At 43.9% G+C, this 19,511-nt stretch overlaps 1 long non-coding RNA gene across 3 annotated transcripts; it reads right to left on the bottom strand.

Moving 5' to 3' along the window:
* Positions 1-1,634: 1,634 nt before the first annotated feature.
* Positions 1,635-18,132, bottom strand: LOC309537508. Of its 3 annotated transcripts, none has more exons than XR_014221934.1 (3): positions 15,860-18,132; positions 12,324-14,004; positions 1,635-6,005 (listed from the first exon to the last, which is right to left on the bottom strand). It is a non-coding gene; the product is annotated as an uncharacterized lncRNA (long non-coding RNA). The 3 variants fall into 3 exon arrangements; XR_014221936.1 differs by lacking the exon at positions 1,635-6,005 and having other exon boundaries at positions 11,893-14,004; positions 15,860-16,083; positions 16,235-18,132; XR_014221935.1 differs by lacking the exon at positions 1,635-6,005 and having other exon boundaries at positions 11,893-14,004.
* Between the last annotated feature and the right edge of the window lie 1,379 nt (positions 18,133-19,511).

The raw sequence follows: 19,511 nt of genomic DNA, 5'->3' as shown, positions 1-19,511 counted from the left end.
TGGGCCGTTGCTATGGAAACGGCGGTCGCGAGCGAGAAGGGTGTGGGCGAGGCCCAGCTGACTCGTGGGTGGGGAGGGGGCGCGCCTGGGCAGAAGGGCGAGGAGGTGGGGCTCCTCCTGCCGAGATCACGAAACCCTTATGCTAATCCATGGCGTCATCGCATGTGGAATATCGTTTGCGGCCTCGAAAAGGATGTTGTTCACAAGTGACGCTGCCACCAAACCCCAAACGTACACTAAGTAGAAAAATAGAAGCATTGCCGCCCCACCCCGTGCACCATCCCCACACCGTCCCCCTTTCCTTCCCAACCTAATACTGCATGCAACACTAATTGTCTCACAACAAATGTGGCTGATCTGTAGAAAACACAACTTGGGGAAAAAGAGAGACAATGCGCGGATTTTTGTAAGAAAGCTTTAATAAAAAATATTTTTAAAAAAATAAAGAAAAGGATATTAGTTATTGTGGAGCTGGAAAAGCCTCAGAAAGGGGCAACCAAAATAATCGGGGAACGGGCTGTGGGCGGGGGTAGAGCAACTTTCCTGTAATGGAAGTTAGAAGCGTTTAGGAATTTATAGTTTAAAAGCCGAGCAAGAAGGGAGACAATAGGAGTTTATGATGGATGGGCTGGAGAAAGTGGATAGATAAAAGTCTTTCCCCATCTCTCCTAACAGTAGAGATCCTGGACATCCAATGAGGAGGAAGCGCAGGAAATTCAAGACAGAGAAAAAGTACTTTTTCACACAGCACATAGTTAATACTATGGAACTCTCTGCCACAGGCGGAAGTGAAGGCCACCAACTTACAGGGCTTTGGAAGAGGATTTTAGTTTACCTGTTATGTACTGAAGTTCTCACCCTGGGCCAGCAGGGGGATACTGTAGATAGTTTTCACTCAGGTCCACATATGCAAATAAGGGATCGAAAGTGATGTTCAGTGATTGGATAGTTACAGAAAGTTGTTACAGTTACGTTGTACTGGAGCTCTATATAAGCAGGGTTCAGTTCAGTTCTGGCCTGCGAATAAACAAGAGCTGTTTGAAGAATCGCTGTGTCGTCTGCTATGTTCACCCACAACTTAACATTACCCCTCGGAGAATGGCCTTTCTCAGCACCCTGGAAAACTACAGTTCCCAAAATTATTGTGGCGTGGTGGCAGCAATGTGCAGGGCCGGATTTAGGTTTGATGAGGCCCTAAGCTACTGAAGGTAATGGGGCCCTTTATATGTCCAGCTGTCCTTTGTCAACAACAAATTGTTGCTGTTTTTTTGTTGAATATATGCTATATGGTAATTTATGGGACCCTATATATAGAAATGAGCAAACCGGTGATATTTTAGGGAGCAGGCTAGCAGGCAGGGCCCATTACTTACATCATAGGAGCCTACATAACACAAAGCACTGCTGCTGTACGTAGGTTTTATTTTATCTGTTATCTTATATTTCGGAAATGTAAATCCAGTTTGTTTGTTTTTTGTTCCTTCAAAAAAAATTGGGGGGGGGGACCAAGAGAGTGGGGCCCTAAGCTATTGCTTGTTTAGCTTACACGTAAATCCAGCACTGATAATGTGCATTAAATATATGGTGCAATAGATTCTAGTTCAAAGAAGCTGTGCACATAAAAAGGTGAACAGTAATGTGTGTATATATATATAGTATATATAGCTAAAAGGTAAGTGACCCCTGGACAGTTAGGTCCAGTCAAAGGCGACTATGGTCATCTTCAGGCTGCGGGAGCTAGCTTTTGTCCACAGTCTCCTCACACCTGGCCTATACTGCCTGGCAGTGACTCTCCAGGTTTCAGGCAGGGTCTCTCCCAGTCCTGCCTGGAGATGCCCTTCTGCATGCAAACCATGTGTTTTACAAAGGAGCTACAGCCATTCTCATGTGAGTTCAATGGGGTTTCCTCCAAAATAAGTGTGCACAGGATCACAGACTTACATTGTAGTCCCATGCATATTTGTTCAGAAACAAGTTCAAACACATTCAATAATGCTTACTCCAGAGTATGTTTATAATTGAAACCATACATTGCATTTCTAAATATCTTTACTCAGAAGTAAGTACTGATTTTAGTGGGGTTTATACTCTCAGACTTAGGAATGGAGCCTTAGCCACTGTGCTACCTCAACTGCTGCATCACACAAAAGTGAATTACATTCTGGTTACAACAAACAAATCAAAATCCGTTTCATTCACCAGTTATGTTAATCTAGTTTAAAACATGTTGAAATAATCATAGATCATAAGCTACAAGTAATGCGTCATTTGCTATTCACATTCAACCTTTTCAACAGGCAATCTTCCTCATACTGTCTGCATTTGCTTAACTCGGTACATGCATAAGGTATTTATCTTGATTTTTAATAGCGATTTCTTAGGAGACAAACAGGTAGCAACCTGAGTTTCCTCAGACTGGCAATAGCAGGTCTTCCTGTTCCTCTTGTCTGCAACAACTATTGCACTACTAATAACATCAGTTGTAGCTTCAAGGATTTATTCCACCTGCTCATTCTCCTCCCAGCGTGGTATGCTACCACCTGCCAACAGTGTCTGTCTGCTGTCTACCTAGGAGAAGACACTTCAGATTAAATGGGCATAAATCTGATATGAAAAATGGCACCATCCAAACACCCGTGGGAGAACATTTCAGTCTCCCAGGATACTTCAGCAGCTGAAAGTCAAAGTAACAATACTTCAACAAAAGGACTTTGAAAGGAAACTTATTCCAACAGAACTAACATTAATCAGCAAATTTTCTTCCATTCAGTTTGGACTTGATCAGAACTCTTTTCCACCACGTGTATATTAATATAGCATATCTAGAAATATAACTCCTGTTGAGAATGGGTCAGTTTGCTCTTATATACATTTAAGTCTGCACAGAAATGGCATTGACCTACTATTGCCCCCTACATATAATATCTCTTCGGATTCCACACACACCACATGATGACCATGGGCACCACTGCACTTTCAGACACCCCCTTGACATTCACCAAAACTCCCTGCCCTCAATTGTTTTTAATTGATGTTTTTTCTTAACCTTGGGTAGGGGTTGTTTAATGAGAGTGATGCCTTAGGTTTGTTTCTTTATTGGCTTTTGTGGGTTGTTGCCAACTTTTTTGTCTCTGTTTTATTTGTTTTGGGGTGGGTAGAGTTGTTTTGCCCTTTTACAGTGGGGTTCCTCTGTGGACCACCAGTTTTTCTTTTGTGAAATGGGTATTTTGTGGTGCTCACAACAGTATTTTTAGAGTTCCAAATATATCCTCAAGCCCAGAAAGGCTGTCATAACCTTTTCTTTCTACTTTTTATACACACACAACTTTCTGTATCATGTCCATGTGTCATGTTGAGGGCCACACTCCATGGATGAGAAACAACACCTTCAGGGACAGACAGAAGCCAGAAGAGGGGCAGGCAATTTTGGGCAGGAAACTGCCATAAGATGTGCTTTGGATTGGTGCCCCATTGCCAAGTAAATAAATAAACTAAAAGTAGCCAATTTAATCAGGCTTTCATAAAAGCATGAACAGAGCTACCCATAGCTCCATAATGTCCATAACCTGTCATTCCACAGGACTCATGAAATACACACTCCCCCAGGCCAATTACAATGCAGCAGAATAGCCACATCTCATATTGCAGCAAAGCCCTTGTAAGCTCTATAAAGTTTCAAAAGTAAGGCTACCTACATCTGTGTGAGCATGGCAAGTAAATTGGCACTGAGCCAAATTCAGGCAGTCACTATTTTGTGGGTGAGATTCATTAGCATACTGGCAAATTCAGGTTGCACAGTCAAAATGGATTTCACACTCTTTGGCAACAAAGCCACTTTCAAATATCAAGCTTTTTGTGGTAAGGAAAGGGACATAAGATTGCACTTGAAAAGGTGGTGTAACTTGACCCACCCACATACAAACAAATCAGAACAAATGCTTAAAACACAGTATAAACTTCCTGCAAATTCTTGTTCAAAACGAAACAGGATGAATTATAAAAAAACAGGTTGTCTGGAAGATGATGGTCACACAGGGCATTAGGTTAATGGGGCCTACCCAACCCATTAATCTTCATAGGACCAACCCACTTAGAAGGCTTCATAAAAACACATTTTCTTGGCCAGAAATCACTAGAAAGAAGAAATATATGTAGTGCAAAGTGATGGGTGATTGACACAAAGAGTTACCTTGTGTCAAGCAGCAAAGGAGTGTGAGCCTCTCCTCCCATGAGATTTAGGATTTCAGTGTTTCGTGATGTAAGCTGGGAGGGGGAGGTTGCCAGGGTAACAGAAGGTGTGATGTCACCACAGGCAAAAAGGTGTCCTTTTAAAACAGGTTTGGAGGAAGTGAGGAGAACTCCATGTGGAGCTCACTGTGAGAGGCTGCACACAGAGGCTGAGGAGCATGGCTGGCCTTCACTGTGGACCCAAGCTTGCTGAAGCTATGAGGGGAGCAACAAGAGACACCCTTGGGGTGTAATGCTCTGCACACCATTAAAACCTCAGTCGAAACAAAATACAAAAATTCCTTCCAGTAGCACCTTAGAGACCAACTAAGTTTGTTATTGGTATGAGCTTTTGTGTGCATACACACTTCTTCAGATACATAAAAACTTCAGGTGTAAATATGTGTAAATAAACCTTTTTTAAAAAGAAACTACAGTCTCTGTAATGCCGCATTCCAAAGGAACGAAAACCCTGGTTAAGTGTCAAGACCCCTGGAATCTTGTGCATTTCTCAGCAGAAATTAGGGTGGCCAGCAACAATATAATCAATTATTTTACTTGCAAAACAATAATTAGTCATGTCGGAAAATTCCCTCTTCATCCTTCACCACCACCCCTTTTTTGTGCCATTTTGGCTTTTAGATTGTAAACTTGCAGGCAGATCTTGTTTAAGCCACTCTGGGGGCCTTTAAATTGTGTTAGAAAATCAGCAGGTTGCTAAGCTGTGGCACTCCAAATCCCATCAGCCTGTAGACCAGGGGTTGTCAGCCTGGTCCCTATAGTCCACTAGTGGGCGTTTCAGGATTCTAGGTGGGCGGTAGGGGGTTCTATGGCACAAGCTGAATCCTCCTTCCATCAAGCACTGGTGGGCGGTGAGGAAATTTTACCATCAGGAAAGATGCACTAGTGAGCGGTAGATATAAAAAGGTTGACTACCCCTGCTGTAGATTCTTTAACAGTGTGTGGTCAGACAAAGTTGCCCTCCTGACACCGCTGTTGGCGCAGCTTACCTAGATGGGGCTGCAATGGGGCTCTGGCAAGGCCAGAGGCCACACAGTTACACCAGTGAGACCCCCCTTCTGCCAATCTAGTGCTGGTGCCAGTGCAACCATGTGACCCCCAACCCCAGCAGCCTGCCCCACCCATATAAACAGCAGTCATGGTGATATCAGGAGCTCAGCTCTGTCCCACCATGTGCACCAATACTGCTTGCAATCCAGAAACATTAGCACATTTTAGCAACCTCTGAAATAAATGAAGGGTAGTGCAATTTTATACAGTTAACTCAGGCAAAGGACTGATAGCCCTCCATACACTTCAGGGCACTCTGGCAGGATTAGGACACAATATCTTAAACAACTAACCACATCTTACTTACTTCCGTAGAATGAAATTTACTGATGTTATTCGCATCTTTACTAGTATTCTGTTTCCCTTACTAAACAGATTTTCAAACGAAGCTGAAGAACCTATAAAAACAAATAACATATTTTAAAACCACTCAATAGCAAAAAGCTCAAAAAGCAACTTCAAAGCCATTTTTGCGTACATGCAGCTTTTTGTGATGAATCTATTTGGTCAGGTTTACAGAACTATTCTTTCCCCCAGATGTCAAGGGACGTGTTGCAAATCCAGAACACACATGCCGAGAGCATGCATATCATATGACGTAACACTGGTGAATGTTCCTACTGCACATACTTGATTGGATCTGCCATCCGTCTACCGCAGCATTCATGTTCCACTCTTGCCAATGCCAGATGGTGCAGGGGACAGTTCTCTAAGAGAGCACTGCATCATCTTTGGGCACCTCTAGAATGATTGTATTCTGCAGCATGCCATTTACACAAAAGCAGCACATTAGCTGTGGATCTATATTGCACCACCCACCCGTCATTCCATCTTATTAGTTGTTCTGTGATGCTTCTGAAATGTTAATGCATTGTTGCTATCTGAAGCGTCGCTCCTGTAGCCACAGTGCAACAGAAGCAGGAACATTTACAGGGTCCTAGCAGGCAGGCAGTTATGTGCTTGATGCAAATGAAATAGTATGACCACCTTGAAATGTTTGCAGGCAGAAATAGTATTGAAAGCATGATCATGCATAACTGCCCCAAAAACATCATGGGTAGTCATTGGACAGGAGTAGGAGGGTATAATCATAATCAATTATACCAGAGGTTGCCATTCGCATGCCTTCATTGGCACCCCCAGCAGGGGTCTCAGACTCTTAACCTTTCATATTTCTTTTTTAAAAAAGTAAGTCTCTAGTCTTCCTAGGAAAGAAGTTACGAAGCAAAATGTGCAGGTACCCTTCTAAGCAATTTCTGTGACATTAGACAGCCCAGCTGCTCCCACCTATCAATGTTTTCAGAAAATGTCAACCTATAGACTTATTTTTCATTTTCCTATATAGTTAACAAATGCTGTATTATTATTTTCCAAAGTTTTATTATCTGCCAACAGAGACCTGCTGCATCCTAAGTTGCTCATCCTGGTGGATTTTTTCATAGGTGTGCCCCCAAAGCCAGTTATTGGCACCATGCCATCAACCATAGCATCATAGAATAGTGCAGTTGGAAGGGACTCTGAGGATCATCTAGTCCAATCTTCTGCAATGCAGGAATATGCAGCTGTCTCATATGGGAATCAAACCTGCAACCTTGGTGTTAGAAAAACCATGCTCTAACCAACTAAGCTATCCAGGCCTCTATGTAGGGCATATTACAGAGTTTCACAGAAAGAGACAGGTGTCTGCCCTCAAGAAGCTTACAGTCTGAAAGACAAATCAGACAAGGGCAATGGCCATATGTTACTGCTTTCAGAAGAAAGATTATATAATTATGTGTTCATATATTTAGTAATTAGATGTGTTCCTTAGTTTAATTATCAGTAACTTCAACTCTGGTACAGTTGGAAAAGTGTGTGAGAACAGTACAACCCTGTAAAAGGTTGAAGGCAGTTTTGAACAGAAAGTTTAAATGAATTCTAATATAGTGGTACCTCAGGTTACATACGCTTCAGGTTACATACACTTCAGGTTACAGACTCCACTAACCCAGAAATAGTGCTTTAGGTTAAGAACTTTGCTTCAGGATGAGAACAGAAATTGTGCTCCGGTGGCGCGGCAGCAGCGGGAGGCCCCATTAGCTAAAGTGGTGCTTCAAGTTAAGAACAGTTTCAGGTTAAGAACGGACCTCTGGAACGAATTAAGTACGTAACCAGAGGTATCACTGTATAATTTAAAGTAAAGACCATAGACACAGGGAATAATGTCCCTATGGGAAATTTGATTATCTTGAAAGAAAGTGCAGAAGCAGCCACTGAAGTTCAGTTGTAAGTTGGCAACTTCATTATTGTTGAGTTTGAGACTCATAAAAGTTTGAAACATAAAATAAAATTTCTTGGCCAGGTGATGCAATATTTTATTCTTTAGTATGAAATCATATTTTTTTTAAAGCAGGACTTCTGTGACATTTGTATTCCCTGCAAATGATAAATCATTAGGGTGTTGCCACAATTAAGTAAAAATTCCCATGGGCATTACAACCTCCTGCATGGACTTAATGCCAACCTGCAACTTATGAATGCATAGCAAAGTGTAATATGCTCAGGACCTTGCTTTGGAGGCATTTATTAGTGCATGTCTGTCAACAAATTGACACATATTACAATGATCATGTTAGATTGGTCACAGCTCATTTGCCAGAAAACCCTTTTTTCCAGTTTCTAATAAACATTACCATAAATTGTATAGTTACTCATGAAACACAAGCTCCTTAAAAAATGGCCACAGATGGGGAAAATGATTTATACTTTTAGAGAAAACATTTATTCAAGTTACAAATTCTTAACGTTGCAAAACTGTTACATTAGACATGTATTTTGAAACACACTGCGGGGAGGAAGTATTCCAACTTACTGTGTTATATTTCTTAATTGTTTTTGTAGGGAAAATCAATCCAGTTAACAAACAAACTGTTCAGTGTTAAATGGAGTTCAAATAATACTAACTAAAACACAAAATATGTAAAGAAACTTACAAATGTTGCATTGGTCACTATGTTGCATTGGTCCTGAAGTCAGAGCTGTAACTGGCAAGTGATTTGTTTGGGCCCTAGGTAGTAGGAATCCCATTCTCTCAAATCCAAGAATGCTTTACGATCTGAGACATGGTGGGTGGGTGGGTGGGGTGGAATCAAAGATTGATTGAACACAACCCTGCAAAGTGTTATGCCTGTTAAGATAATGCACCATGTGTCGTCCCATTAACTTCAGCAGATGTTCAAGGAGAAAAACTTGTAGCTAGAGCTTTGTTGGGCCTGTCTGCAAACTCTACACCTACAAACCCAGTCAGATCAACTGCTGAGTAAACATGCACAGGATTCAACTGTTTGTTATTTGGAGAACTGGAAAGACATAAGATGAAGTGGCTTTCAGAAAAGAAAAAACCTCATTCAGAAAGAGTTATGAGGGGAGAGCTGTGTTTTGCTTAACACATGACAAGAATAATAAAATCTGTGCAGCATTGTACTGCAAGATTTGAATCAACAGTACCTTCACTGTTCAGAATTTCAATTGTATGGTCTCAAAGGAAGCATTCAGAGAGAAGTTGGGGAGATGGGGTGAGCGGAAACAGAGTAATAGGTTCAGCTTCAGTCCCCTGGCCTAATTAAGAATATCAGGATGCCAATATTGACATAAAGGTGGATGGGAATTTTAAAAAATAAAAATAAGCACAAACTACCTTGATTTTGGCACCTCATATCTTTTAATAATGCTGTTTGGTGGTGGCATTTTGTTGTGGGTAGATGCAAGTTTGGTCTGACAAGCCGTAACTGGGACTTCTCTTCACGTGATTGAGGGAAGTCTTATGTAACAGAGTGCCTGGGCACAATGCCAGTCCACACATAAAAACATTGGCAAGTTTCTAGAGTCGAGAAACTACTACAAGGCTTCTCAAACATCAGCATAGCAAAAAGATGAGCCCAAGACGTAGCAACTGGGAGTTCTGTTTTTCAGATTTGAAGCACACAGTGTGAGATAAATGAAATCTATGGAAGGAAATGTGACACTCATAAAATTGTAAAACAGTGCCAAAGCTCACAGAAACTGAAAAATAAATATCTTCCTGATACTCTGCTACCAATGTACCTCACTCAGGTCTCACACTTGAATGAGGTGGCCTCTTCTCAGATCACAACATTGCTTTTTCATCTTGTTTGCATCCAGCACAAGCTCTCTGTCTTTGCCTCTGAATTATTGCCTGTGCATAAATGCATAAATGACTTCTTGAAAAATCTCCATTCTAGGGATAGCTAACCTCCAGTTTGGGGGCCTGATCTGGCTCACCCCAAAAATATTTTTTCTGCCCATCTCCTGACAATTTGCATGGTGCTGTGGTTGTCCAAATAAGTGAGCCGTGCTGTTCTTCCCAGTTTGTGGGCAGGGAAATGGTGTGGTGGGTGGGGACCATTTCACGGAACTTCTCTTGAGAGTAGGATAATCTCCAATAGTTTCTCAAGGACAGGATTCACCATTAGCAGTGACAACAGTTTACTGGTTTGGGGGTGGCTGTTTTTTTTACTACAGCTGCGACTCTTTTAGCAGCAGGGCTACCATTTTGCATCCATTGCAATTCCCCAGATCTAGCACTGTGGGGGACAGGCAAGGAATAGTGGCCACTGCAGGGATGGATGGATGGCGGCAGAGAATATTACGATGCACACAGAAAATAGCAAGCGTTCAATGGCATGACAAAAAGAGAACCAATCTCAAGAAGCTTAAGAAAGATTAATGCATTAAAAAAAAACCACGCTCATTATTAGAAGAAAATGATGGTGGCATGCCCCTGAATGCCTGTTGCCGAGAAACACAGGTAAGCAAAAGGTTGTTGCAGCAGGCATCAAGAAGCTTGAGGGTTTCCAACAGGCATCTGCTTGGCCACTGTGAGGAGGGTGGACTAGATGGGCCATTGACCCAATGCAGCAGAGCTCTTCTTATGTTCTTAAAATTGTTCAAGGTGGCCTTCTTTTTCTAGGTAAAGGTAAAGGGGCCCCTGACCATTAGGTCCAGTCGTGGCCGACTCTGGGGTTGCAGTGCTCATCTCGCTTTATTGGCCGAGGGAGCCGGCGTACAGTTTCCAGGTCATGTGGGCAGCATGACTAAGCCGCTTCTGGTGAACCAGAGCAGCGCACGGAAAAGCCGTTTACCTTCCCGCCAGAGCGGTACCTATTTATCTACTTGCACTTTGACGTGTTTTCGAACTGCTAGGTTAGCAGGAGCAGGGACCAAGCAACGGGAGCTCACCCCATCGCGGGGATTCGAACCACCGACCTTTTGATCGGCAAGTCCTCGGCTCTGTGGTTTAACCCACAGCGCCACCCGTGTCCTTTTTTCTAGGATGTGTGAAAAAGAAGACTTCTCAGAAAATGTCTGTGAAATTCCAGCCCTAACACTGCTCCCCCCCACCCCAACCAAAAAGAAAACCATGAATGTCTTACAGGAAGGAATGTGATAGGAACTGTGAATAGCTAAACTACGGAACTTGTGCCTGCAGGAGGCAGTGATGGCCATCAACTTGGCCAGGGGATTGGACAAATGGAGGATATGGCTATGCTCTGCTTCCACAGAGGTCGAAATGGTTCTGGATACTAGTTGTGGGAAGCACCTGCTTTCTAATTTCCCACAGGCATCTGGTTGGACACTGTGAGTAACACTATGCTAGACTATACGAACCATTGGTCTGATCCAGCAGATTCTTATGTTCTTAGGAAAATGCACTGGAAAGTGTTGAACAATAATTGCTTGGCACAGCAATGTCTCCCCTTAAACAAATGGGGATTGTTGCTCAATAAATAGGTTGTCTAGACGTTACCTAGGTCAAACTGATCTCTCCAAGTTTAACATTTCTCAGAGGGTTGTTGTGCTGATAAAATGAGATAACTTGACACACCCAGAGCCGTTTAAAGGGAAAAGTGAGGCGAAAACAGATACATTAAACAGCTATCCCTAGGTAAATGTTTTGTGACAATTCCATTCCTTTTTAAAAATCTTTACCTAGCTTTTCTCATGGTCAGTGCATTAAGAGATTGCTGCAGATCTTGTAAATCGGGTGCCAATATATATGAAACACCGAAGTGGTTGGATGTTACAAGCCCAGACAAGCGTCTCCTTAGCATCACGAAGATTCATTTCACTGGCTTTCTTGAAAGCTTCCCTTTAATTCTGAAAATTAGTAAGCAACAAAAACTTAAATACCTTTCTCCAAGGCTTGATGATGCTTAGGGCCAACGTCAGCCAAGAGGAAGGTTTAATGGGTTTCTTTTTACTCACGCTACTAGTAATGACAGCAAGGTCTCTAAGGAAATGATTTGAAAAATCACGAGACTGCTGCAGCTAGCAGGAGTGGCCAGCAGGCTAGCTTAAGGAGTGTAGGAGAGAGCAAGTGACACACATAGCCCTGTCCTCCATGTCACTGACACACCTCAGCATCTCGTGCCTGAGGGAGTGGCTTCACTTTGCCCAGTGGTAGTGCCAGGCTACCAAAGAATAGCAAAACTGTTTCATGCCACCCCAGTCTCCAAGCCATGCAAGATTTAGGGCTTCCAGGTGCTTGCCCAGGGTTCAGTTTCCTTGGAATGAGGGACAACGGAGACTGTGGCATCTTTAGGATACAGTATATGGTTTATTTACACCTGAGCCTACAATGGAGAGGCTCACATCAGTAACACCCCAAGAGGGTCTGGCTTCTCTCATAGCCACAGCCTTGGATTCCAACAGAAATCGGGCATGGCTCTGTATCCTAGCCTACAGCCCACCCATTTGGTATCTAGCACAGAGCTACTTCCTTTGTTACCTTAATGGCCTGTACTTAGAAGACCATTACCTAACCAGAAAGCTAGCCTGACTATTCCAGAAATTGAATCCGTGCTGGATACATGAATTAGCAGGGGGCTCAGGCATACAGCCTACCCCTCCAACTCGTATCAACACATTTTTGACTCAAAAGCACTTGCTGGTATTCATTTTGCATTTCCCAGACTGAACTGGGAAGTCGGGGGAAGGGCACTTTCCCCATGTTGTTGGATATTAACCTGTTAGATCTTATCTGGAGGATGATGGTCGTCCTGTCAGAATCCGTGCCTGCCAAGAACAGAAGTGCCAGGGGATTAGTGGGAACATGGTGGTCACAAGATGAAGCAAGGTAAATTCTAGGTATACTTTGTCAACTCAAGCCCTTCCTAGCTCTGAGGTTCCTCCTTCCCAGATTACTCAGAGAAGCTGGAAGGGAGACAACGGTTGGTCCCCCCCCCCCATGTCTTATGATCATGTTATACCTTCTATTAACATTTATAGAAGTTACCGATGTACATCAAAGGGAAACAAACTCCTTTCATCTTTCAGACAGGCCCAAACACACATCGGCACATTCAAAGACATACCAATTCCTACTAGAATTATAGCCAGAGGGCATCACCCCACCGAATCCATCTTCGTGTGAGCTCAATAAAGGGAAAGATAACCCAGTTTGTTGGCCTTATGAGACAATAGGAGACCTATAGGCACCTAAAGTTTTGGGGTGGAACAAGCTGTTGTTTTTTAAGTGAAACTGCATGTTCGAGTGCCAAATATCCAATTTCATAGTTCTTCAAAATGCCTAATTTCAAGGGTGGAGGCACTTAGGCTCTCACAGATGTCAGTCTCTGATGTGATGTACCTGCACCGCTCACTCCTGTCTTCTCTGAGCAATACTGGGTGCTTGCAGGTCCCTCCATGCTGGCGTTTTTTTGGCAACAGGTTCCTGACACAATAACCATCCACTGATGGAAGTTTCATTCTGCTTCCTCATTGCGAACATATTATTGCTATCCAGGCAGGCTCTAGCACTAAAAAGCAGGACAAAAAAAGGAAAAAAACTACTGAAATTATGGAATAATTAAGAAATTATGGCATGTCAGCAGGAAGCTACAGGGCATTATGCACTGAATGTAAGTGCAATAGTATGACTGCCCCAAAACTGTCACAGGCACAAAAAATAATGAGAGGAGGATCGCATACAGCTGCCCCACGAGCATCATGACCAAGAATCACCATGAATGTGGGACTCCTCCCACCCCAGTGTGGTTTTGACATTGATATAATCAACAGTTGTGATCTGTTCATGTTGGCTATTGTGTCAAAGGCACACACAGACATGCATACACACCACCTTGGGGCGTAATGACACCTCTGGAACAAGCTCAAATCTCGCTTTTACAGATGTAAACAGCACTAAGCAGGTAGTAATAATCTGGCCAGGGGGCTACTTGCTGGTGTTGGTTTGGATCTTATTTGAAGAAGATGGGTTATAAATGTAATAAATAAAAGAGTTCTCCTTTTTTCTTTTCCCTTTGACTGTCTGGGACTACTGAGCATGCTCAGTCCTTGTGGGCTTTGGGAATTGCCCCTTTCAGGGTTGTGGTTTTAAATTACTTATATAGGCTTCAGATTTCCCTCAAGGATACTAATACTGTCCTCTTCTTTTGTAGGGATCCTGCTTTAGCACTCAGCACCTAAGGTGACGCAGGTTTGCAGTCGATACTCAAATGAAGAGCTAAGAAATCCTTGGTTTGAGGCTGACTCTGAGCACATGTCTGGATCCACTAGGAGCCAGGCTTCAAGGGAGCATGTCTCTGGGTCCCAGGAAGGGCTGTCTGTCCAATCCAGTGGGGCTAGAAGCGAGCTGTCATGAAATCCCAGTTAGCTCCCCAAAGTGACAACCAAGCATCAGGAGGCCTAGAATAAAAAGAGAATACTTGATGTTTGTGATTTCAAATGTTCAAAGCAATGCGCACATACATAATCTGGTCATAAATTGGGGTGGGAAATGCAGTCTTCAGCCTAATTTCATGCAGCGGGGAGCCTGGAGGGAGAGAAGGAGGGCATGGGAAAATGGAGAAAAGCCAAGACAGATTGGCTGAAGCAGAAAGAAAAGGGAAGCACCCTGCAAGCAATCAGGCCTGGCAAGAGGTATCTGTCCCTCTTCTGGCAGCTCATGGAGTGGAAAAGATGAGGGAGATGTGTTAGAAAGAGAGTGAGAAGAGGTATCAGAAAGAAAGGATGGGAGAGTAGGAGAAAGGGAAATGGGGGAGAAAGGGAAGCCAGTTTGCATCCCCCAAAAAATGTATATAAAGGTGTCTACATCAGGGAGAAGTGTGCATACAAATGCATATAGTGGTGGAAATATCACAAAAATGTATTAGAAAAATAATTCCTCACATAAATTTGTGCAGTAGTCAAAATTGCATTAAAAAATGTTCATATTAAGAACAATGTGTACCAAGATGCTGGTTTATTTTCATGAAGAGTTTTAACAAATGCAAACTTATGCAGAAATGCAGAGAACAGAACTTAAGGCTGGGAAAGTGAGAAATTTACAGATTCATCCATCCCTGTTAAAAAAACCGAATTACCACAAGCTAATTGCCCTACATAACAGTGTTGCCTTTTCTGGCAGTACCCAGGCTAGATGAGTCAGCAACTGGGATTGGTTATATAAATCGGAACATCAATCAGAAAATAATTTATTGGTGATATTGGAGTGAGGATGTGCCAATGATGCCTGCTTGTTTATTAGTTTGTAGAGATAATATATATAGGTAGGCATGAGATCAGATGAATTCATGGAAACTGGCTATTCATAATATGAGAACTATCTCACAGAAAATTTCCCTTAACAGTGCATGCAGTGTTCTGCAGAAATAGTAAATCTGGATTAAATCATGGTGGGGGTGATACAGGATGTCATTTGAGGATAATGTCTTGTGTGAATGTGGCACCAAACTTTCACACATGCACAGCACTAAGCCCACAATAGCCTGCTGCGCAGAAGCAACCAGCATCTAAGCCTGACTTGTCTCACGTTCATTTTCTACATGGTAATGAAGCATTGGCCAAGCTGGCACCTTTCAGATGTTACTAGACTGAAATTCCCATTAGCCCCAGCCAGCGCTCTATGATGGCTGGGGCTGATGGGAACTGTAGTCCTGCAACTACTGGAGAGCATCAGCCAATGAAGGGTACAGGAATGGAACACAGCCCCACCCATAGACTATTGTTTTCAATATCTAATCTGATAGTTTCCAGAGCACACTGATGAAGTCAACAATATCTAATCTTCTGGGGCACCCAACCTAGGGATAAGGAGTATGTATTCCCATTGTTCATTGGGTGGAGGTGTTGTATGTTTTTTGTGAGGTACCCTCCCTAGCAGATAAGGAAGTGGAAACTCAGCTACCGTAAAGCCTTGCCTCAGCCTTGTCCAGCATGTAGTCCACTAGATGCTTTTGATTACAACACCCATTAGCCTCAGCAGGGGGAACCTGGGGCCTGCAACTCCCATCATCCCCAGCCATTTGTCATGTTGGCTAGGCCTGATGGGAGTTGTAGTGCAAAACATCTGGAAGGTGCCAGGTAGGGGAAGGATGCTCAAGTAACAGAGCTGGAAAACATTTCCTGCCTCTGGTATAGTGATTAAGAGCGGTAGTCTCGTAATCTGGGGAACCGGGTTCGCGTCTCCGCTCCTCCACATGCAGTTGCTGGGTGACCTTGGGCTAGTTACACTTCTCTAAAGTCTCTCAGCCCCACTCACCTCACAGAGTGTTTGTTTTGCGGGAGGAAGGGAAAGGAGAATGTTAGCCGCTTTGAGACTCCTTCTGGTAGTGATAAAGCGGGATATCAAATCCAAACTCTTCTTCTCTTGCCTGAGACACCTGCTACAGCATTTTGAGTCTGACTACGGCATACGGTAGCCTTGAACCTGTAGTTTCTGTGAAGGAGTTTCTCCCATCTTCATTTTTCTTTTCGTTTGGTGGCCTGCATGGGTAAGGAAAACAAAAGCACTTTCATCATTCTTCCAGCTTGCAAAAGAGTTTCACATCTCCTTGCCCACTAGGTACTAAATTATAAGGCGTGCAAGTGCTAATCTGCAATTTTCAGGGATTGGCAATAAATGCAGATGTCTTACCCACAGCCTGCCAGCTGAGCCACCACAAAGTGAAAGGCGTGCACTCCGCCTAATTTAGGTTTTACAAGGCACAGTGGTCTGGAGGCAACAGCTAGGGAAATAAAAAATACACATCACAGGTGCCGGTTTGACCACTCATTTGCTCTGTGGCTTGGGAAGACAAGTTGTTTAAAGGACTATGTCCAAATTAGAGCAAGTGGTAAAGGCTTCTACTTCTATACTTAGCTGTCTCTCTCTGACCTAGTTTTAAAGTATGTTGAGCACAAAGGCTTTACTTTAAATTGAAAAATTGCAAGCGCTAACAGGCCTAGGCATGAAATCACTATGTTGCCTCTCCTTGCCTTGAGGTCTGCATCTGTAAAATGGGCATAGGGACAACTCCATTTGTTCTGTACAATTCATTAAAAACAAGCTGTTGGGTAGATTTCAATTATTAAATTAGATTACGATTTATTTAACAGATTTTTATTCTGACTTTCTTCCAAAAAACTCAGGTGCAGATACAAGGTTCCTTCCACTCCTAGTGTTATCCTTACAACAACCCTGTGAGGTGGCTTAGGATGAGAGATAGTAAGTGGCCTGAGACTGCCCAGTGAACTTCATGGCTGAGCAAAGAATCTATTTTATATTTCATCTTTCATATGCAAGAATCCTCCAGCAGTTCATTCAACAGTTTAACCCCAATTTGTGGGCTTGTGAACATTTGTTAGAGAGGGGCGAGTCAGGAAACCATTCCACCAGCACCCCCCACCCAAAGGGTTGTAGTCACCACACTGTGGGAATGAAGTAGAACTAAGCTGGCTGAAGGATGTTCAATATGCAAAGTTCCTGGCAGCCACACAATGCTCTGGACAAGCTGGCAAGATCTGACACTGTGGTGGTCCAACATGGTACAATTTGTACCACAAATTGATAAGTGGCTCAGGAAAGAGGAAAAAATGCTTTTCTGCATCTGGGCTGCTTTCAGACGGAGCTATTTCCAGGTGGGATTCAATAAAGTACAGTCAAATTCAGGGTGTGCAATTAAAGATGACCTGGCACTGTTGCACAACCTACCTGCTCCCCCTTACATGTCAAAAGAACAATTTGAGGATGAAAAGGAGTGCAAAATAACAATTGCTTGGCACAACATCAGGGGCTTCCTTGCCTGTTTATTGAGCATTAACTATGATTTATTTGCAGTGTGTTTAGAGGACGTTGCATCAAGCAAACGTCCCCACCTCCCTTTCCTGCGCACTTTGCCATCACTTTCTTTATGCTAACAGTCGGCGGGGCTGGGAAATGGGGGTATGTCTGTTGCGCAAGATTGTCCAATTGCACACTTTGCATTCGCTGACAATCTGGAAGCACTGGATGTCCTCCAAACTTTGGGTAAACAAATCACGATGGATGCTCAATTGAAAGGTCTTCTGGAAGAGACCACGGTGACGACAGCTTTTTAACCCCCCCCCCCAAAGTAAATCCAAATTATATGGGGGGAGCCATTTTGATGCCGGGAAACTTTTGCACGCATCACCAAGACAACCCCCCCAAGCCGCTCTCTGCAAGCACCCACCGCTTTGGAGGATGGCCGCACCCCTCCCACCTGGGCTGCACACGGCCGTGAGAACCCTCCGGTGCGCAAAGCGAGGCGTGTCCGCGCCCGCCAGCCCACTGAACATCCCGCATCGCTCCGCCACGCAGGCGAGCGCCCGACCAGCCGGTTTGTTTGCAGGGGGCGGAGCCGCAGGGAGAGCGCCGTGCGCACGGGACGCGGGCAGAGGCGGAGCCCGGCCGCTTTGCACGCGGTGCCGGCGGGAAATAAAAAGAGGCGCGGACGGCACTGCGGAGCTCAGCTGCTAACCGATCACCCGAACGTCGTCTTAGCTGCTGGAGAGATCGAGCCCAGGAGAAATGGATTCTCAGGACTGTCCCTGTTCTAGTGGTGAGGAAACCGTCCTTCCTCTTTCTATTCATTCCGCTTGTTCATCCTTCTCTCCTTACATCTGGATCCCACCCGCTTTCCCTTCCGATCTGCCTCTTTCCCCTGCTTCTGCTGCTTGGCAAGGCGCTGCTTCGGGCCACGTGGAGCGCTCTGTTTTTGACTTGGATTCTCTGCGTCCCTATCAACGAGGGACGCTCTTTCCTCTTTCTGACTCGAGGGCGAATCAGGCCGGTTGTGTTACAGGCGAGGGGAGGAGACTGACCTAAGATGATGTCCGCTTTTGCCAGGATGAGTGTGGGTCAGCCTTGTCTACCACCCTCACACACACGTCTCTTAGACTACAACTCCCATCAGGAGCCGATGGGGGTTGTAAGTCCAAAGCATCTGGAAGGGCATGAGAGGGAGGGTGCCAACGTGGCGGCGGGGGAGTATGGCTTTTCCCTGCCGCCGCCTCCTCCTCCTCCTCCTTTTATTATTATTTCTTACTTATTGAATTTATATACTGCCCTATACCGGAGGTCTTTTGTTTCTTCCTTTATGCTATATCTCCACTCTGCTACAATAAAATCGTTGTCAAGTGTTCAAGTTTCTGGAGGAATATTTAAGTCCTATAGAACGCCATATTGCCCTTTTTCGAGGTGTTTATTGGGGGAAAGAGAAAGTTAAATGCCTCCTAAATTCTTCTAGGCTTCTGAAGGCTTCTTTACTGAGTGTCAATGTAAATGTGCGCAGGAGATGCTAAGTTTGTAATTGTAATGGGATTCCACCCTTCCTCTTTTAGGTGGTTCATGCACCTGTGGCAACAACTGTCAGTGCAAAAACTGCAAGTGCAAGTCATGCAGAAAGAGTGAGTATGAACAGTTCCTTCCTTTCCTATGTATTTTGTTCCTGGGAGCAGCCCTTTTTTTCTTTTTTAGTACTGGAATGGCAAAAACCACAATCGGATGCAGCACATGAAAAAATTACCATATTTACTTGAATCTAATGGTCACCTTTTTTGGCCAAATTACATTGTGAAAAATAAGGTGTGCATTAGATTCGATGGCACATTTACATTTGCCAGCAAATACTTTTTTTGGTTTCAAGGTTCTGAAAACTGAGGTGTGCATTAGATTCGATGGTGCATTAGACTCGAGTAGATACAGTGGTGCCTCGCAAGACGAAAAGAATCCGTTCCGCGATTCTCGTCGTCTAGCGATTTTTTCGTCTTGCGAAGCAAGCCCATTGATTAGCGCTACAGCGGTCTAGCGGCTTTCTGTGATCAGCTGTTAAGCGGGTTTTTCAGCGGAACAGCTGATAGGCGGCTTAGGAAAAGGGGGGGGGAGCGAAAAAAACCCGCGGGGACGCGCAAGA

Source organism: Podarcis vaucheri (assembly GCF_965113315.1).
Source record: "Podarcis vaucheri genome assembly, chromosome: 7".
Taxonomy (NCBI): Eukaryota; Metazoa; Chordata; class Lepidosauria; order Squamata; family Lacertidae; genus Podarcis; species Podarcis vaucheri.
Note: the sequence above shows the minus strand (reverse complement) of the source record. Positions and strands in the feature narration are given on the sequence as shown.